Genomic DNA, 17,802 nt, shown 5'->3' on the forward strand with positions numbered 1-17,802 from the left:
GTTTGATGTATTTCAGATGGATCGCTTTGTCAGCCAGTTGTTGTGTTTGGACTGTCAAGTTGTCTCCCCTGCGTCCCGGATCAGAGATGCACGTGCATGCAGTCTAAATGGAAATAAATCCGTCTGTGTGTGTTTTTATCTATCAGTAATTTTTTCACAAAGTGAAGGTACTAATGGACTGTTCTGTACAATAAACTGTACGAACAATTAACCTGCCATGAAATATATGTGAAGCGTTGATGATGTGACACCTGAATAGGGCAACGCCAGGGTGATGTAAGTGAAAACTGGAACCTGTCCCAAGCATACTTACCTGGCACAGGCTTTACAGTGATCCGCAAGGCTGTGGGCCCGGGGCGAGACCTTTCCATTGCACCTCGGTTTGGTTGACCCCTGCGATCGTCCCAAATGTGACGACTCGGGTGCGCAATTTATAAGTGTGGGGGACTGCGTTCGCGCTCTCCCCTTGAAAATCAACCCCAAAAATAGATATTTTCAGTTGACACTTCCCCCACTTCCAAATCACTTGAAGATGATTGTTTTCCCGTGTGTGTATGTGCAAACTATGTGTTTTTAATGCGCATGTGTTAATCTGTTTGCTGTGGCAAAAGTATATGTTTAAAGCAAGTCTGAGTTTGATGTATTTCAGATGGGATCGCTTTGTCAGCCAGTTGTTGTGTTTGGACTGTCAAGTTGTCTCCCCTGCGTCCCGGATCAGAGATGCACGTGCATGCAGTCTAAATGGAAATAAATCCGTCTGTGTGTGTTTTTATCTATCAGTAATTTTTTCACAAAGTGAAGGTACTAATGGACTGTTCTGTACAATAAACTGTACGAACAATTAACCTGCCATGAAATATATGTGAAGCGTTGATGATGTGACACCTGAATAGGGCAACGCCAGGGTGATGTAAGTGAAAACTGGAACCTGTCCCAAGCATACTTACCTGGCACAGGCTTTACAGTGATCCGCAAGGCTGTGGGCCCGGGGCGAGACCTTTCCATTGCACCTCGGTTTGGTTGACCCCTGCGATCGTCCCAAATGTGGACGACTCGGGTGCGCAATTTATAAGTGTGGGGGACTGCGTTCGCGCTCTCCCCTTGAAAATCAACCCCAAAAATAGATATTTTCAGTTGACACTTCCCCCACTTCCAAATCACTTGAAGATGATTGTTTTCCCGTGTGTGTATGTGCAAACTATGTGTTTTTAATGCGCATGTGTTAATCTGTTTGCTGTGGCAAAAGTATATGTTTAAAGCAAGTCTGAGTTTGATGTATTTCAGATGGGATCGCTTTGTCAGCCAGTTGTTGTGTTTGGACTGTCAAGTTGTCTCCCCTGCGTCCCGGATCAGAGATGCACGTGCATGCAGTCTAAATGGAAATAAATCCGTCTGTGTGTGTTTTATCTATCAGTAATTTTTTCACAAAGTGAAGGTACTAATGGACTGTTCTGTACAATAAACTGTACGAACAATTAACCTGCCATGAAATATATGTGAAGCGTTGATGATGTGACACCTGAATAGGGCAACGCCAGGGTGATGTAAGTGAAAACTGGAACCTGTCCCAAGCATACTTACCTGGCACAGGCTTTACAGTGATCCGCAAGGCTGTGGGCCCGGGGCGAGACCTTTCCATTGCACCTCGGTTTGGTTGACCCCTGCGATCGTCCCAAATGTGGACGACTCGGGTGCGCAATTTATAAGTGTGGGGGACTGCGTTCGCGCTCTCCCCTTGAAAATCAACCCCAAAAATAGATATTTTCAGTTGACACTTCCCCCACTTCCAAATCACTTGAAGATGATTGTTTTCCCGTGTGTGTATGTGCAAACTATGTGTTTTTAATGCGCATGTGTTAATCTGTTTGCTGTGGCAAAAGTATATGTTTAAAGCAAGTCTGAGTTTGATGTATTTCAGATGGGATCGCTTTGTCAGCCAGTTGTTGTGTTTGGACTGTCAAGTTGTCTCCCCTGCGTCCCGGATCAGAGATGCACGTGCATGCAGTCTAAATGGAAATAAATCCGTCTGTGTGTGTTTTTATCTATCAGTAATTTTTTCACAAAGTGAAGGTACTAATGGACTGTTCTGTACAATAAACTGTACGAACAATTAACCTGCCATGAAATATATGTGAAGCGTTGATGATGTGACACCTGAATAGGGCAACGCCAGGGTGATGTAAGTGAAAACTGGAACCTGTCCCAAGCATACTTACCTGGCACAGGCTTTACAGTGATCCGCAAGGCTGTGGGCCCGGGGCGAGACCTTTCCATTGCACCTCGGTTTGGTTGACCCCTGCGATCGTCCCAAATGTGGACGACTCGGGTGCGCAATTTATAAGTGTGGGGGACTGCGTTCGCGCTCTCCCCTTGAAAATCAACCCCAAAAATAGATATTTTCAGTTGACACTTCCCCCACTTCCAAATCACTTGAAGATGATTGTTTTCCCGTGTGTGTATGTGCAAACTATGTGTTTTTAATGCGCATGTGTTAATCTGTTTGCTGTGGCAAAAGTATATGTTTAAAGCAAGTCTGAGTTTGATGTATTTCAGATGGGATCGCTTTGTCAGCCAGTTGTTGTGTTTGGACTGTCAAGTTGTCTCCCCTGCGTCCCGGATCAGAGATGCACGTGCATGCAGTCTAAATGGAAATAAATCCGTCTGTGTGTGTTTTTATCTATCAGTAATTTTTTCACAAAGTGAAGGTACTAATGGACTGTTCTGTACAATAAACTGTACGAACAATTAACCTGCCATGAAATATATGTGAAGCGTTGATGATGTGACACCTGAATAGGGCAACGCCAGGGTGATGTAAGTGAAAACTGGAACCTGTCCCAAGCATACTTACCTGGCACAGGCTTTACAGTGATCCGCAAGGCTGTGGGCCCGGGGCGAGACCTTTCCATTGCACCTCGGTTTGGTTGACCCCTGCGATCGTCCCAAATGTGGACGACTCGGGTGCGCAATTTATAAGTGTGGGGGACTGCGTTCGCGCTCTCCCCTTGAAAATCAACCCCAAAAATAGATATTTTCAGTTGACACTTCCCCCACTTCCAAATCACTTGAAGATGATTGTTTTCCCGTGTGTGTATGTGCAAACTATGTGTTTTTAATGCGCATGTGTTAATCTGTTTGCTGTGGCAAAAGTATATGTTTAAAGCAAGTCTGAGTTTGATGTATTTCAGATGGGATCGCTTTGTCAGCCAGTTGTTGTGTTTGGACTGTCAAGTTGTCTCCCCTGCGTCCCGGATCAGAGATGCACGTGCATGCAGTCTAAATGGAAATAAATCCGTCTGTGTGTGTTTTTATCTATCAGTAATTTTTTCACAAAGTGAAGGTACTAATGGACTGTTCTGTACAATAAACTGTACGAACAATTAACCTGCCATGAAATATATGTGAAGCGTTGATGATGTGACACCTGAATAGGGCAACGCCAGGGTGATGTAAGTGAAAACTGGAACCTGTCCCAAGCATACTTACCTGGCACAGGCTTTACAGTGATCCGCAAGGCTGTGGGCCCGGGGCGAGACCTTTCCATTGCACCTCGGTTTGGTTGACCCCTGCGATCGTCCCAAATGTGGACGACTCGGGTGCGCAATTTATAAGTGTGGGGGACTGCGTTCGCGCTCTCCCCTTGAAAATCAACCCCAAAAATAGATATTTTCAGTTGACACTTCCCCCACTTCCAAATCACTTGAAGATGATTGTTTTCCCGTGTGTGTATGTGCAAACTATGTGTTTTTAATGCGCATGTGTTAATCTGTTTGCTGTGGCAAAAGTATATGTTTAAAGCAAGTCTGAGTTTGATGTATTTCAGATGGGATCGCTTTGTCAGCCAGTTGTTGTGTTTGGACTGTCAAGTTGTCTCCCCTGCGTCCCGGATCAGAGATGCACGTGCATGCAGTCTAAATGGAAATAAATCCGTCTGTGTGTGTTTTTATCTATCAGTAATTTTTTCACAAAGTGAAGGTACTAATGGACTGTTCTGTACAATAAACTGTACGAACAATTAACCTGCCATGAAATATATGTGAAGCGTTGATGATGTGACACCTGAATAGGGCAACGCCAGGGTGATGTAAGTGAAAACTGGAACCTGTCCCAAGCATACTTACCTGGCACAGGCTTTACAGTGATCCGCAAGGCTGTGGGCCCGGGGCGAGACCTTTCCATTGCACCTCGGTTTGGTTGACCCCTGCGATCGTCCCAAATGTGGACGACTCGGGTGCGCAATTTATAAGTGTGGGGGACTGCGTTCGCGCTCTCCCCTTGAAAATCAACCCCAAAAATAGATATTTTCAGTTGACACTTCCCCCACTTCCAAATCACTTGAAGATGATTGTTTTCCCGTGTGTGTATGTGCAAACTATGTGTTTTTAATGCGCATGTGTTAATCTGTTTGCTGTGGCAAAAGTATATGTTTAAAGCAAGTCTGAGTTTGATGTATTTCAGATGGGATCGCTTTGTCAGCCAGTTGTTGTGTTTGGACTGTCAAGTTGTCTCCCCTGCGTCCCGGATCAGAGATGCACGTGCATGCAGTCTAAATGGAAATAAATCCGTCTGTGTGTGTTTTTATCTATCAGTAATTTTTTCACAAAGTGAAGGTACTAATGGACTGTTCTGTACAATAAACTGTACGAACAATTAACCTGCCATGAAATATATGTGAAGCGTTGATGATGTGACACCTGAATAGGGCAACGCCAGGGTGATGTAAGTGAAAACTGGAACCTGTCCCAAGCATACTTACCTGGCACAGGCTTTACAGTGATCCGCAAGGCTGTGGGCCCGGGGCGAGACCTTTCCATTGCACCTCGGTTTGGTTGACCCCTGCGATCGTCCCAAATGTGGACGACTCGGGTGCGCAATTTATAAGTGTGGGGGACTGCGTTCGCGCTCTCCCCTTGAAAATCAACCCCAAAAATAGATATTTTCAGTTGACACTTCCCCCACTTCCAAATCACTTGAAGATGATTGTTTTCCCGTGTGTGTATGTGCAAACTATGTGTTTTTAATGCGCATGTGTTAATCTGTTTGCTGTGGCAAAAGTATATGTTTAAAGCAAGTCTGAGTTTGATGTATTTCAGATGGATCGCTTTGTCAGCCAGTTGTTGTGTTTGGACTGTCAAGTTGTCTCCCCTGCGTCCCGGATCAGAGATGCACGTGCATGCAGTCTAAATGGAAATAAATCCGTCTGTGTGTGTTTTTATCTATCAGTAATTTTTTCACAAAGTGAAGGTACTAATGGACTGTTCTGTACAATAAACTGTACGAACAATTAACCTGCCATGAAATATATGTGAAGCGTTGATGATGTGACACCTGAATAGGGCAACGCCAGGGTGATGTAAGTGAAAACTGGAACCTGTCCCAAGCATACTTACCTGGCACAGGCTTTACAGTGATCCGCAAGGCTGTGGGCCCGGGGCGAGACCTTTCCATTGCACCTCGGTTTGGTTGACCCCTGCGATCGTCCCAAATGTGGACGACTCGGGTGCGCAATTTATAAGTGTGGGGGACTGCGTTCGCGCTCTCCCCTTGAAAATCAACCCCAAAAATAGATATTTTCAGTTGACACTTCCCCCACTTCCAAATCACTTGAAGATGATTGTTTTCCCGTGTGTGTATGTGCAAACTATGTGTTTTTAATGCGCATGTGTTAATCTGTTTGCTGTGGCAAAAGTATATGTTTAAAGCAAGTCTGAGTTTGATGTATTTCAGATGGGATCGCTTTGTCAGCCAGTTGTTGTGTTTGGACTGTCAAGTTGTCTCCCCTGCGTCCCGGATCAGAGATGCACGTGCATGCAGTCTAAATGGAAATAAATCCGTCTGTGTGTGTTTTTATCTATCAGTAATTTTTTCACAAAGTGAAGGTACTAATGGACTGTTCTGTACAATAAACTGTACGAACAATTAACCTGCCATGAAATATATGTGAAGCGTTGATGATGTGACACCTGAATAGGGCAACGCCAGGGTGATGTAAGTGAAAACTGGAACCTGTCCCAAGCATACTTACCTGGCACAGGCTTTACAGTGATCCGCAAGGCTGTGGGCCCGGGGCGAGACCTTTCCATTGCACCTCGGTTTGGTTGACCCCTGCGATCGTCCCAAATGTGGACGACTCGGGTGCGCAATTTATAAGTGTGGGGGACTGCGTTCGCGCTCTCCCCTTGAAAATCAACCCCAAAAATAGATATTTTCAGTTGACACTTCCCCCACTTCCAAATCACTTGAAGATGATTGTTTTCCCGTGTGTGTATGTGCAAACTATGTGTTTTTAATGCGCATGTGTTAATCTGTTTGCTGTGGCAAAAGTATATGTTTAAAGCAAGTCTGAGTTTGATGTATTTCAGATGGGATCGCTTTGTCAGCCAGTTGTTGTGTTTGGACTGTCAAGTTGTCTCCCCTGCGTCCCGGATCAGAGATGCACGTGCATGCAGTCTAAATGGAAATAAATCCGTCTGTGTGTGTTTTTATCTATCAGTAATTTTTTCACAAAGTGAAGGTACTAATGGACTGTTCTGTACAATAAACTGTACGAACAATTAACCTGCCATGAAATATATGTGAAGCGTTGATGATGTGACACCTGAATAGGGCAACGCCAGGGTGATGTAAGTGAAAACTGGAACCTGTCCCAAGCATACTTACCTGGCACAGGCTTTACAGTGATCCGCAAGGCTGTGGGCCCGGGGCGAGACCTTTCCATTGCACCTCGGTTTGGTTGACCCCTGCGATCGTCCCAAATGTGGACGACTCGGGTGCGCAATTTATAAGTGTGGGGGACTGCGTTCGCGCTCTCCCCTTGAAAATCAACCCCAAAAATAGATATTTTCAGTTGACACTTCCCCCACTTCCAAATCACTTGAAGATGATTGTTTTCCCGTGTGTGTATGTGCAAACTATGTGTTTTTAATGCGCATGTGTTAATCTGTTTGCTGTGGCAAAAGTATATGTTTAAAGCAAGTCTGAGTTTGATGTATTTCAGATGGGATCGCTTTGTCAGCCAGTTGTTGTGTTTGGACTGTCAAGTTGTCTCCCCTGCGTCCCGGATCAGAGATGCACGTGCATGCAGTCTAAATGGAAATAAATCCGTCTGTGTGTGTTTTTATCTATCAGTAATTTTTTCACAAAGTGAAGGTACTAATGGACTGTTCTGTACAATAAACTGTACGAACAATTAACCTGCCATGAAATATATGTGAAGCGTTGATGATGTGACACCTGAATAGGGCAACGCCAGGGTGATGTAAGTGAAAACTGGAACCTGTCCCAAGCATACTTACCTGGCACAGGCTTTACAGTGATCCGCAAGGCTGTGGGCCCGGGGCGAGACCTTTCCATTGCACCTCGGTTTGGTTGACCCCTGCGATCGTCCCAAATGTGGACGACTCGGGTGCGCAATTTATAAGTGTGGGGGACTGCGTTCGCGCTCTCCCCTTGAAAATCAACCCCAAAAATAGATATTTTCAGTTGACACTTCCCCCACTTCCAAATCACTTGAAGATGATTGTTTTCCCGTGTGTGTATGTGCAAACTATGTGTTTTTAATGCGCATGTGTTAATCTGTTTGCTGTGGCAAAAGTATATGTTTAAAGCAAGTCTGAGTTTGATGTATTTCAGATGGGATCGCTTTGTCAGCCAGTTGTTGTGTTTGGACTGTCAAGTTGTCTCCCCTGCGTCCCGGATCAGAGATGCACGTGCATGCAGTCTAAATGGAAATAAATCCGTCTGTGTGTGTTTTTATCTATCAGTAATTTTTTCACAAAGTGAAGGTACTAATGGACTGTTCTGTACAATAAACTGTACGAACAATTAACCTGCCATGAAATATATGTGAAGCGTTGATGATGTGACACCTGAATAGGGCAACGCCAGGGTGATGTAAGTGAAAACTGGAACCTGTCCCAAGCATACTTACCTGGCACAGGCTTTACAGTGATCCGCAAGGCTGTGGGCCCGGGGCGAGACCTTTCCATTGCACCTCGGTTTGGTTGACCCCTGCGATCGTCCCAAATGTGGACGACTCGGGTGCGCAATTTATAAGTGTGGGGGACTGCGTTCGCGCTCTCCCCTTGAAAATCAACCCCAAAAATAGATATTTTCAGTTGACACTTCCCCCACTTCCAAATCACTTGAAGATGATTGTTTTCCCGTGTGTGTATGTGCAAACTATGTGTTTTTAATGCGCATGTGTTAATCTGTTTGCTGTGGCAAAAGTATATGTTTAAAGCAAGTCTGAGTTTGATGTATTTCAGATGGGATCGCTTTGTCAGCCAGTTGTTGTGTTTGGACTGTCAAGTTGTCTCCCCTGCGTCCCGGATCAGAGATGCACGTGCATGCAGTCTAAATGGAAATAAATCCGTCTGTGTGTGTTTTTATCTATCAGTAATTTTTTCACAAAGTGAAGGTACTAATGGACTGTTCTGTACAATAAACTGTACGAACAATTAACCTGCCATGAAATATATGTGAAGCGTTGATGATGTGACACCTGAATAGGGCAACGCCAGGGTGATGTAAGTGAAAACTGGAACCTGTCCCAAGCATACTTACCTGGCACAGGCTTTACAGTGATCCGCAAGGCTGTGGGCCCGGGGCGAGACCTTTCCATTGCACCTCGGTTTGGTTGACCCCTGCGATCGTCCCAAATGTGGACGACTCGGGTGCGCAATTTATAAGTGTGGGGGACTGCGTTCGCGCTCTCCCCTTGAAAATCAACCCCAAAAATAGATATTTTCAGTTGACACTTCCCCCACTTCCAAATCACTTGAAGATGATTGTTTTCCCGTGTGTGTATGTGCAAACTATGTGTTTTTAATGCGCATGTGTTAATCTGTTTGCTGTGGCAAAAGTATATGTTTAAAGCAAGTCTGAGTTTGATGTATTTCAGATGGGATCGCTTTGTCAGCCAGTTGTTGTGTTTGGACTGTCAAGTTGTCTCCCCTGCGTCCCGGATCAGAGATGCACGTGCATGCAGTCTAAATGGAAATAAATCCGTCTGTGTGTGTTTTTATCTATCAGTAATTTTTTCACAAAGTGAAGGTACTAATGGACTGTTCTGTACAATAAACTGTACGAACAATTAACCTGCCATGAAATATATGTGAAGCGTTGATGATGTGACACCTGAATAGGGCAACGCCAGGGTGATGTAAGTGAAAACTGGAACCTGTCCCAAGCATACTTACCTGGCACAGGCTTTACAGTGATCCGCAAGGCTGTGGGCCCGGGGCGAGACCTTTCCATTGCACCTCGGTTTGGTTGACCCCTGCGATCGTCCCAAATGTGGACGACTCGGGTGCGCAATTTATAAGTGTGGGGGACTGCGTTCGCGCTCTCCCCTTGAAAATCAACCCCAAAAATAGATATTTTCAGTTGACACTTCCCCCACTTCCAAATCACTTGAAGATGATTGTTTTCCCGTGTGTGTATGTGCAAACTATGTGTTTTTAATGCGCATGTGTTAATCTGTTTGCTGTGGCAAAAGTATATGTTTAAAGCAAGTCTGAGTTTGATGTATTTCAGATGGGATCGCTTTGTCAGCCAGTTGTTGTGTTTGGACTGTCAAGTTGTCTCCCCTGCGTCCCGGATCAGAGATGCACGTGCATGCAGTCTAAATGGAAATAAATCCGTCTGTGTGTGTTTTTATCTATCAGTAATTTTTTCACAAAGTGAAGGTACTAATGGACTGTTCTGTACAATAAACTGTACGAACAATTAACCTGCCATGAAATATATGTGAAGCGTTGATGATGTGACACCTGAATAGGGCAACGCCAGGGTGATGTAAGTGAAAACTGGAACCTGTCCCAAGCATACTTACCTGGCACAGGCTTTACAGTGATCCGCAAGGCTGTGGGCCCGGGGCGAGACCTTTCCATTGCACCTCGGTTTGGTTGACCCCTGCGATCGTCCCAAATGTGGACGACTCGGGTGCGCAATTTATAAGTGTGGGGGACTGCGTTCGCGCTCTCCCCTTGAAAATCAACCCCAAAAATAGATATTTTCAGTTGACACTTCCCCCACTTCCAAATCACTTGAAGATGATTGTTTTCCCGTGTGTGTATGTGCAAACTATGTGTTTTTAATGCGCATGTGTTAATCTGTTTGCTGTGGCAAAAGTATATGTTTAAAGCAAGTCTGAGTTTGATGTATTTCAGATGGGATCGCTTTGTCAGCCAGTTGTTGTGTTTGGACTGTCAAGTTGTCTCCCCTGCGTCCCGGATCAGAGATGCACGTGCATGCAGTCTAAATGGAAATAAATCCGTCTGTGTGTGTTTTTATCTATCAGTAATTTTTTCACAAAGTGAAGGTACTAATGGACTGTTCTGTACAATAAACTGTACGAACAATTAACCTGCCATGAAATATATGTGAAGCGTTGATGATGTGACACCTGAATAGGGCAACGCCAGGGTGATGTAAGTGAAAACTGGAACCTGTCCCAAGCATACTTACCTGGCACAGGCTTTACAGTGATCCGCAAGGCTGTGGGCCCGGGGCGAGACCTTTCCATTGCACCTCGGTTTGGTTGACCCCTGCGATCGTCCCAAATGTGGACGACTCGGGTGCGCAATTTATAAGTGTGGGGGACTGCGTTCGCGCTCTCCCCTTGAAAATCAACCCCAAAAATAGATATTTTCAGTTGACACTTCCCCCACTTCCAAATCACTTGAAGATGATTGTTTTCCCGTGTGTGTATGTGCAAACTATGTGTTTTTAATGCGCATGTGTTAATCTGTTTGCTGTGGCAAAAGTATATGTTTAAAGCAAGTCTGAGTTTGATGTATTTCAGATGGGATCGCTTTGTCAGCCAGTTGTTGTGTTTGGACTGTCAAGTTGTCTCCCCTGCGTCCCGGATCAGAGATGCACGTGCATGCAGTCTAAATGGAAATAAATCCGTCTGTGTGTGTTTTTATCTATCAGTAATTTTTTCACAAAGTGAAGGTACTAATGGACTGTTCTGTACAATAAACTGTACGAACAATTAACCTGCCATGAAATATATGTGAAGCGTTGATGATGTGACACCTGAATAGGGCAACGCCAGGGTGATGTAAGTGAAAACTGGAACCTGTCCCAAGCATACTTACCTGGCACAGGCTTTACAGTGATCCGCAAGGCTGTGGGCCCGGGGCGAGACCTTTCCATTGCACCTCGGTTTGGTTGACCCCTGCGATCGTCCCAAATGTGGACGACTCGGGTGCGCAATTTATAAGTGTGGGGGACTGCGTTCGCGCTCTCCCCTTGAAAATCAACCCCAAAAATAGATATTTTCAGTTGACACTTCCCCCACTTCCAAATCACTTGAAGATGATTGTTTTCCCGTGTGTGTATGTGCAAACTATGTGTTTTTAATGCGCATGTGTTAATCTGTTTGCTGTGGCAAAAGTATATGTTTAAAGCAAGTCTGAGTTTGATGTATTTCAGATGGGATCGCTTTGTCAGCCAGTTGTTGTGTTTGGACTGTCAAGTTGTCTCCCCTGCGTCCCGGATCAGAGATGCACGTGCATGCAGTCTAAATGGAAATAAATCCGTCTGTGTGTGTTTTTATCTATCAGTAATTTTTTCACAAAGTGAAGGTACTAATGGACTGTTCTGTACAATAAACTGTACGAACAATTAACCTGCCATGAAATATATGTGAAGCGTTGATGATGTGACACCTGAATAGGGCAACGCCAGGGTGATGTAAGTGAAAACTGGAACCTGTCCCAAGCATACTTACCTGGCACAGGCTTTACAGTGATCCGCAAGGCTGTGGGCCCGGGGCGAGACCTTTCCATTGCACCTCGGTTTGGTTGACCCCTGCGATCGTCCCAAATGTGGACGACTCGGGTGCGCAATTTATAAGTGTGGGGGACTGCGTTCGCGCTCTCCCCTTGAAAATCAACCCCAAAAATAGATATTTTCAGTTGACACTTCCCCCACTTCCAAATCACTTGAAGATGATTGTTTTCCCGTGTGTGTATGTGCAAACTATGTGTTTTTAATGCGCATGTGTTAATCTGTTTGCTGTGGCAAAAGTATATGTTTAAAGCAAGTCTGAGTTTGATGTATTTCAGATGGGATCGCTTTGTCAGCCAGTTGTTGTGTTTGGACTGTCAAGTTGTCTCCCCTGCGTCCCGGATCAGAGATGCACGTGCATGCAGTCTAAATGGAAATAAATCCGTCTGTGTGTGTTTTTATCTATCAGTAATTTTTTCACAAAGTGAAGGTACTAATGGACTGTTCTGTACAATAAACTGTACGAACAATTAACCTGCCATGAAATATATGTGAAGCGTTGATGATGTGACACCTGAATAGGGCAACGCCAGGGTGATGTAAGTGAAAACTGGAACCTGTCCCAAGCATACTTACCTGGCACAGGCTTTACAGTGATCCGCAAGGCTGTGGGCCCGGGGCGAGACCTTTCCATTGCACCTCGGTTTGGTTGACCCCTGCGATCGTCCCAAATGTGGACGACTCGGGTGCGCAATTTATAAGTGTGGGGGACTGCGTTCGCGCTCTCCCCTTGAAAATCAACCCCAAAAATAGATATTTTCAGTTGACACTTCCCCCACTTCCAAATCACTTGAAGATGATTGTTTTCCCGTGTGTGTATGTGCAAACTATGTGTTTTTAATGCGCATGTGTTAATCTGTTTGCTGTGGCAAAAGTATATGTTTAAAGCAAGTCTGAGTTTGATGTATTTCAGATGGGATCGCTTTGTCAGCCAGTTGTTGTGTTTGGACTGTCAAGTTGTCTCCCCTGCGTCCCGGATCAGAGATGCACGTGCATGCAGTCTAAATGGAAATAAATCCGTCTGTGTGTGTTTTTATCTATCAGTAATTTTTTCACAAAGTGAAGGTACTAATGGACTGTTCTGTACAATAAACTGTACGAACAATTAACCTGCCATGAAATATATGTGAAGCGTTGATGATGTGACACCTGAATAGGGCAACGCCAGGGTGATGTAAGTGAAAACTGGAACCTGTCCCAAGCATACTTACCTGGCACAGGCTTTACAGTGATCCGCAAGGCTGTGGGCCCGGGGCGAGACCTTTCCATTGCACCTCGGTTTGGTTGACCCCTGCGATCGTCCCAAATGTGGACGACTCGGGTGCGCAATTTATAAGTGTGGGGGACTGCGTTCGCGCTCTCCCCTTGAAAATCAACCCCAAAAATAGATATTTTCAGTTGACACTTCCCCCACTTCCAAATCACTTGAAGATGATTGTTTTCCCGTGTGTGTATGTGCAAACTATGTGTTTTTAATGCGCATGTGTTAATCTGTTTGCTGTGGCAAAAGTATATGTTTAAAGCAAGTCTGAGTTTGATGTATTTCAGATGGGATCGCTTTGTCAGCCAGTTGTTGTGTTTGGACTGTCAAGTTGTCTCCCCTGCGTCCCGGATCAGAGATGCACGTGCATGCAGTCTAAATGGAAATAAATCCGTCTGTGTGTGTTTTTATCTATCAGTAATTTTTTCACAAAGTGAAGGTACTAATGGACTGTTCTGTACAATAAACTGTACGAACAATTAACCTGCCATGAAATATATGTGAAGCGTTGATGATGTGACACCTGAATAGGGCAACGCCAGGGTGATGTAAGTGAAAACTGGAACCTGTCCCAAGCATACTTACCTGGCACAGGCTTTACAGTGATCCGCAAGGCTGTGGGCCCGGGGCGAGACCTTTCCATTGCACCTCGGTTTGGTTGACCCCTGCGATCGTCCCAAATGTGGACGACTCGGGTGCGCAATTTATAAGTGTGGGGGACTGCGTTCGCGCTCTCCCCTTGAAAATCAACCCCAAAAATAGATATTTTCAGTTGACACTTCCCCCACTTCCAAATCACTTGAAGATGATTGTTTTCCCGTGTGTGTATGTGCAAACTATGTGTTTTTAATGCGCATGTGTTAATCTGTTTGCTGTGGCAAAAGTATATGTTTAAAGCAAGTCTGAGTTTGATGTATTTCAGATGGGATCGCTTTGTCAGCCAGTTGTTGTGTTTGGACTGTCAAGTTGTCTCCCCTGCGTCCCGGATCAGAGATGCACGTGCATGCAGTCTAAATGGAAATAAATCCGTCTGTGTGTGTTTTTATCTATCAGTAATTTTTTCACAAAGTGAAGGTACTAATGGACTGTTCTGTACAATAAACTGTACGAACAATTAACCTGCCATGAAATATATGTGAAGCGTTGATGATGTGACACCTGAATAGGGCAACGCCAGGGTGATGTAAGTGAAAACTGGAACCTGTCCCAAGCATACTTACCTGGCACAGGCTTTACAGTGATCCGCAAGGCTGTGGGCCCGGGGCGAGACCTTTCCATTGCACCTCGGTTTGGTTGACCCCTGCGATCGTCCCAAATGTGGACGACTCGGGTGCGCAATTTATAAGTGTGGGGGACTGCGTTCGCGCTCTCCCCTTGAAAATCAACCCCAAAAATAGATATTTTCAGTTGACACTTCCCCCACTTCCAAATCACTTGAAGATGATTGTTTTCCCGTGTGTGTATGTGCAAACTATGTGTTTTTAATGCGCATGTGTTAATCTGTTTGCTGTGGCAAAAGTATATGTTTAAAGCAAGTCTGAGTTTGATGTATTTCAGATGGGATCGCTTTGTCAGCCAGTTGTTGTGTTTGGACTGTCAAGTTGTCTCCCCTGCGTCCCGGATCAGAGATGCACGTGCATGCAGTCTAAATGGAAATAAATCCGTCTGTGTGTGTTTTTATCTATCAGTAATTTTTTCACAAAGTGAAGGTACTAATGGACTGTTCTGTACAATAAACTGTACGAACAATTAACCTGCCATGAAATATATGTGAAGCGTTGATGATGTGACACCTGAATAGGGCAACGCCAGGGTGATGTAAGTGAAAACTGGAACCTGTCCCAAGCATACTTACCTGGCACAGGCTTTACAGTGATCCGCAAGGCTGTGGGCCCGGGGCGAGACCTTTCCATTGCACCTCGGTTTGGTTGACCCCTGCGATCGTCCCAAATGTGGACGACTCGGGTGCGCAATTTATAAGTGTGGGGGACTGCGTTCGCGCTCTCCCCTTGAAAATCAACCCCAAAAATAGATATTTTCAGTTGACACTTCCCCCACTTCCAAATCACTTGAAGATGATTGTTTTCCCGTGTGTGTATGTGCAAACTATGTGTTTTTAATGCGCATGTGTTAATCTGTTTGCTGTGGCAAAAGTATATGTTTAAAGCAAGTCTGAGTTTGATGTATTTCAGATGGGATCGCTTTGTCAGCCAGTTGTTGTGTTTGGACTGTCAAGTTGTCTCCCCTGCGTCCCGGATCAGAGATGCACGTGCATGCAGTCTAAATGGAAATAAATCCGTCTGTGTGTGTTTTTATCTATCAGTAATTTTTTCACAAAGTGAAGGTACTAATGGACTGTTCTGTACAATAAACTGTACGAACAATTAACCTGCCATGAAATATATGTGAAGCGTTGATGATGTGACACCTGAATAGGGCAACGCCAGGGTGATGTAAGTGAAAACTGGAACCTGTCCCAAGCATACTTACCTGGCACAGGCTTTACAGTGATCCGCAAGGCTGTGGGCCCGGGGCGAGACCTTTCCATTGCACCTCGGTTTGGTTGACCCCTGCGATCGTCCCAAATGTGGACGACTCGGGTGCGCAATTTATAAGTGTGGGGGACTGCGTTCGCGCTCTCCCCTTGAAAATCAACCCCAAAAATAGATATTTTCAGTTGACACTTCCCCCACTTCCAAATCACTTGAAGATGATTGTTTTCCCGTGTGTGTATGTGCAAACTATGTGTTTTTAATGCGCATGTGTTAATCTGTTTGCTGTGGCAAAAGTATATGTTTAAAGCAAGTCTGAGTTTGATGTATTTCAGATGGGATCGCTTTGTCAGCCAGTTGTTGTGTTTGGACTGTCAAGTTGTCTCCCCTGCGTCCCGGATCAGAGATGCACGTGCATGCAGTCTAAATGGAAATAAATCCGTCTGTGTGTGTTTTTATCTATCAGTAATTTTTTCACAAAGTGAAGGTACTAATGGACTGTTCTGTACAATAAACTGTACGAACAATTAACCTGCCATGAAATATATGTGAAGCGTTGATGATGTGACACCTGAATAGGGCAACGCCAGGGTGATGTAAGTGAAAACTGGAACCTGTCCCAAGCATACTTACCTGGCACAGGCTTTACAGTGATCCGCAAGGCTGTGGGCCCGGGGCGAGACCTTTCCATTGCACCTCGGTTTGGTTGACCCCTGCGATCGTCCCAAATGTGGACGACTCGGGTGCGCAATTTATAAGTGTGGGGGACTGCGTTCGCGCTCTCCCCTTGAAAATCAACCCCAAAAATAGATATTTTCAGTTGACACTTCCCCCACTTCCAAATCACTTGAAGATGATTGTTTTCCCGTGTGTGTATGTGCAAACTATGTGTTTTTAATGCGCATGTGTTAATCTGTTTGCTGTGGCAAAAGTATATGTTTAAAGCAAGTCTGAGTTTGATGTATTTCAGATGGGATCGCTTTGTCAGCCAGTTGTTGTGTTTGGACTGTCAAGTTGTCTCCCCTGCGTCCCGGATCAGAGATGCACGTGCATGCAGTCTAAATGGAAATAAATCCGTCTGTGTGTGTTTTTATCTATCAGTAATTTTTTCACAAAGTGAAGGTACTAATGGACTGTTCTGTACAATAAACTGTACGAACAATTAACCTGCCATGAAATATATGTGAAGCGTTGATGATGTGACACCTGAATAGGGCAACGCCAGGGTGATGTAAGTGAAAACTGGAACCTGTCCCAAGCATACTTACCTGGCACAGGCTTTACAGTGATCCGCAAGGCTGTGGGCCCGGGGCGAGACCTTTCCATTGCACCTCGGTTTGGTTGACCCCTGCGATCGTCCCAAATGTGGACGACTCGGGTGCGCAATTTATAAGTGTGGGGGACTGCGTTCGCGCTCTCCCCTTGAAAATCAACCCCAAAAATAGATATTTTCAGTTGACACTTCCCCCACTTCCAAATCACTTGAAGATGATTGTTTTCCCGTGTGTGTATGTGCAAACTATGTGTTTTTAATGCGCATGTGTTAATCTGTTTGCTGTGGCAAAAGTATATGTTTAAAGCAAGTCTGACTTTGATGTATTTCAGATGGGATCGCTTTGTCAGCCAGTTGTTGTGTTTGGACTGTCAAGTTGTCTCCCCTGCGTCCCGGATCAGAGATGCACGTGCATGCAGTCTAAATGGAAATAAATCCGTCTGTGTGTGTTTTTATCTATCAGTAATTTTTTCACAAAGTGAAGGTACTAATGGACTGTTCTGTACAATAAACTGTACGAACAATTAACCTGCCATGAAATATATGTGAAGCGTTGATGATGTGACACCTGAATAGGGCAACGCCAGGGTGATGTAAGTGAAAACTGGAACCTGTCCCAAGCATACTTACCTGGCACAGGCTTTACAGTGATCCGCAAGGCTGTGGGCCCGGGGCGAGACCTTTCCATTGCACCTCGGTTTGGTTGACCCCTGCGATCGTCCCAAATGTGGACGACTCGGGTGCGCAATTTATAAGTGTGGGGGACTGCGTTCGCGCTCTCCCCTTGAAAATCAACCCCAAAAATAGATATTTTCAGTTGACACTTCCCCCACTTCCAAATCACTTGAAGATGATTGTTTTCCCGTGTGTGTATGTGCAAACTATGTGTTTTTAATGCGCATGTGTTAATCTGTTTGCTGTGGCAAAAGTATATGTTTAAAGCAAGTCTGAGTTTGATGTATTTCAGATGGGATCGC

The 17,802-nt window shown here is 44.9% G+C and overlaps 28 non-coding genes across 28 annotated transcripts; all 28 read left to right on the forward strand.

Moving 5' to 3' along the window:
* Nucleotides 1–305: 305 nt before the first annotated feature.
* LOC137270696 (U1 spliceosomal RNA) lies at nucleotides 306–468 on the forward strand. Its single transcript, XR_010955340.1, has one exon. It is a non-coding gene; the product is annotated as a U1 spliceosomal RNA (small nuclear RNA).
* Nucleotides 469–939: 471 nt separating this feature from the next.
* LOC137270705 (U1 spliceosomal RNA) lies at nucleotides 940–1,103 on the forward strand. The gene has a single exon (XR_010955349.1). It is a non-coding gene; the product is annotated as a U1 spliceosomal RNA (small nuclear RNA).
* A 470-nt stretch (nucleotides 1,104–1,573) lies between these two features.
* Nucleotides 1,574–1,737, forward strand: LOC137270718 (U1 spliceosomal RNA). The gene has a single exon (XR_010955360.1). It is a non-coding gene; the product is annotated as a U1 spliceosomal RNA (small nuclear RNA).
* Nucleotides 1,738–2,208: 471 nt separating this feature from the next.
* On the forward strand, nucleotides 2,209–2,372 carry LOC137270730 (U1 spliceosomal RNA). Its single transcript, XR_010955371.1, has one exon. It is a non-coding gene; the product is annotated as a U1 spliceosomal RNA (small nuclear RNA).
* Nucleotides 2,373–2,843: 471 nt separating this feature from the next.
* Nucleotides 2,844–3,007, forward strand: LOC137270742 (U1 spliceosomal RNA). The gene has a single exon (XR_010955382.1). It is a non-coding gene; the product is annotated as a U1 spliceosomal RNA (small nuclear RNA).
* A 471-nt stretch (nucleotides 3,008–3,478) lies between these two features.
* On the forward strand, nucleotides 3,479–3,642 carry LOC137270676 (U1 spliceosomal RNA). Its single transcript, XR_010955322.1, has one exon. It is a non-coding gene; the product is annotated as a U1 spliceosomal RNA (small nuclear RNA).
* Nucleotides 3,643–4,113: 471 nt separating this feature from the next.
* Nucleotides 4,114–4,277, forward strand: LOC137270688 (U1 spliceosomal RNA). Its single transcript, XR_010955333.1, has one exon. It is a non-coding gene; the product is annotated as a U1 spliceosomal RNA (small nuclear RNA).
* A 471-nt stretch (nucleotides 4,278–4,748) lies between these two features.
* LOC137270697 (U1 spliceosomal RNA) lies at nucleotides 4,749–4,912 on the forward strand. Its single transcript, XR_010955341.1, has one exon. It is a non-coding gene; the product is annotated as a U1 spliceosomal RNA (small nuclear RNA).
* A 470-nt stretch (nucleotides 4,913–5,382) lies between these two features.
* On the forward strand, nucleotides 5,383–5,546 carry LOC137270698 (U1 spliceosomal RNA). The gene has a single exon (XR_010955342.1). It is a non-coding gene; the product is annotated as a U1 spliceosomal RNA (small nuclear RNA).
* A 471-nt stretch (nucleotides 5,547–6,017) lies between these two features.
* On the forward strand, nucleotides 6,018–6,181 carry LOC137270699 (U1 spliceosomal RNA). Its single transcript, XR_010955343.1, has one exon. It is a non-coding gene; the product is annotated as a U1 spliceosomal RNA (small nuclear RNA).
* Nucleotides 6,182–6,652: 471 nt separating this feature from the next.
* Nucleotides 6,653–6,816, forward strand: LOC137270700 (U1 spliceosomal RNA). Its single transcript, XR_010955344.1, has one exon. It is a non-coding gene; the product is annotated as a U1 spliceosomal RNA (small nuclear RNA).
* Nucleotides 6,817–7,287: 471 nt separating this feature from the next.
* Nucleotides 7,288–7,451, forward strand: LOC137270701 (U1 spliceosomal RNA). The gene has a single exon (XR_010955345.1). It is a non-coding gene; the product is annotated as a U1 spliceosomal RNA (small nuclear RNA).
* Nucleotides 7,452–7,922: 471 nt separating this feature from the next.
* LOC137270702 (U1 spliceosomal RNA) lies at nucleotides 7,923–8,086 on the forward strand. The gene has a single exon (XR_010955346.1). It is a non-coding gene; the product is annotated as a U1 spliceosomal RNA (small nuclear RNA).
* Nucleotides 8,087–8,557: 471 nt separating this feature from the next.
* On the forward strand, nucleotides 8,558–8,721 carry LOC137270703 (U1 spliceosomal RNA). Its single transcript, XR_010955347.1, has one exon. It is a non-coding gene; the product is annotated as a U1 spliceosomal RNA (small nuclear RNA).
* A 471-nt stretch (nucleotides 8,722–9,192) lies between these two features.
* Nucleotides 9,193–9,356, forward strand: LOC137270704 (U1 spliceosomal RNA). Its single transcript, XR_010955348.1, has one exon. It is a non-coding gene; the product is annotated as a U1 spliceosomal RNA (small nuclear RNA).
* Nucleotides 9,357–9,827: 471 nt separating this feature from the next.
* On the forward strand, nucleotides 9,828–9,991 carry LOC137270707 (U1 spliceosomal RNA). Its single transcript, XR_010955350.1, has one exon. It is a non-coding gene; the product is annotated as a U1 spliceosomal RNA (small nuclear RNA).
* Nucleotides 9,992–10,462: 471 nt separating this feature from the next.
* Nucleotides 10,463–10,626, forward strand: LOC137270708 (U1 spliceosomal RNA). The gene has a single exon (XR_010955351.1). It is a non-coding gene; the product is annotated as a U1 spliceosomal RNA (small nuclear RNA).
* Nucleotides 10,627–11,097: 471 nt separating this feature from the next.
* LOC137270709 (U1 spliceosomal RNA) lies at nucleotides 11,098–11,261 on the forward strand. The gene has a single exon (XR_010955352.1). It is a non-coding gene; the product is annotated as a U1 spliceosomal RNA (small nuclear RNA).
* Nucleotides 11,262–11,732: 471 nt separating this feature from the next.
* LOC137270710 (U1 spliceosomal RNA) lies at nucleotides 11,733–11,896 on the forward strand. The gene has a single exon (XR_010955353.1). It is a non-coding gene; the product is annotated as a U1 spliceosomal RNA (small nuclear RNA).
* A 471-nt stretch (nucleotides 11,897–12,367) lies between these two features.
* On the forward strand, nucleotides 12,368–12,531 carry LOC137270711 (U1 spliceosomal RNA). The gene has a single exon (XR_010955354.1). It is a non-coding gene; the product is annotated as a U1 spliceosomal RNA (small nuclear RNA).
* Nucleotides 12,532–13,002: 471 nt separating this feature from the next.
* On the forward strand, nucleotides 13,003–13,166 carry LOC137270712 (U1 spliceosomal RNA). Its single transcript, XR_010955355.1, has one exon. It is a non-coding gene; the product is annotated as a U1 spliceosomal RNA (small nuclear RNA).
* Nucleotides 13,167–13,637: 471 nt separating this feature from the next.
* On the forward strand, nucleotides 13,638–13,801 carry LOC137270713 (U1 spliceosomal RNA). Its single transcript, XR_010955356.1, has one exon. It is a non-coding gene; the product is annotated as a U1 spliceosomal RNA (small nuclear RNA).
* Nucleotides 13,802–14,272: 471 nt separating this feature from the next.
* On the forward strand, nucleotides 14,273–14,436 carry LOC137270714 (U1 spliceosomal RNA). Its single transcript, XR_010955357.1, has one exon. It is a non-coding gene; the product is annotated as a U1 spliceosomal RNA (small nuclear RNA).
* A 471-nt stretch (nucleotides 14,437–14,907) lies between these two features.
* LOC137270715 (U1 spliceosomal RNA) lies at nucleotides 14,908–15,071 on the forward strand. Its single transcript, XR_010955358.1, has one exon. It is a non-coding gene; the product is annotated as a U1 spliceosomal RNA (small nuclear RNA).
* A 471-nt stretch (nucleotides 15,072–15,542) lies between these two features.
* On the forward strand, nucleotides 15,543–15,706 carry LOC137270716 (U1 spliceosomal RNA). The gene has a single exon (XR_010955359.1). It is a non-coding gene; the product is annotated as a U1 spliceosomal RNA (small nuclear RNA).
* A 471-nt stretch (nucleotides 15,707–16,177) lies between these two features.
* Nucleotides 16,178–16,341, forward strand: LOC137270719 (U1 spliceosomal RNA). Its single transcript, XR_010955361.1, has one exon. It is a non-coding gene; the product is annotated as a U1 spliceosomal RNA (small nuclear RNA).
* Nucleotides 16,342–16,812: 471 nt separating this feature from the next.
* On the forward strand, nucleotides 16,813–16,976 carry LOC137270720 (U1 spliceosomal RNA). The gene has a single exon (XR_010955362.1). It is a non-coding gene; the product is annotated as a U1 spliceosomal RNA (small nuclear RNA).
* Nucleotides 16,977–17,447: 471 nt separating this feature from the next.
* On the forward strand, nucleotides 17,448–17,611 carry LOC137270721 (U1 spliceosomal RNA). The gene has a single exon (XR_010955363.1). It is a non-coding gene; the product is annotated as a U1 spliceosomal RNA (small nuclear RNA).
* The last annotated feature ends 191 nt before the right edge of the window (nucleotides 17,612–17,802 follow it).

Source organism: Haliotis asinina, unplaced genomic scaffold (genome assembly GCF_037392515.1).
Source record: "Haliotis asinina isolate JCU_RB_2024 unplaced genomic scaffold, JCU_Hal_asi_v2 scaffold_86, whole genome shotgun sequence".
Lineage (NCBI taxonomy): Eukaryota > Metazoa > Mollusca > Gastropoda > Lepetellida > Haliotidae > Haliotis > Haliotis asinina.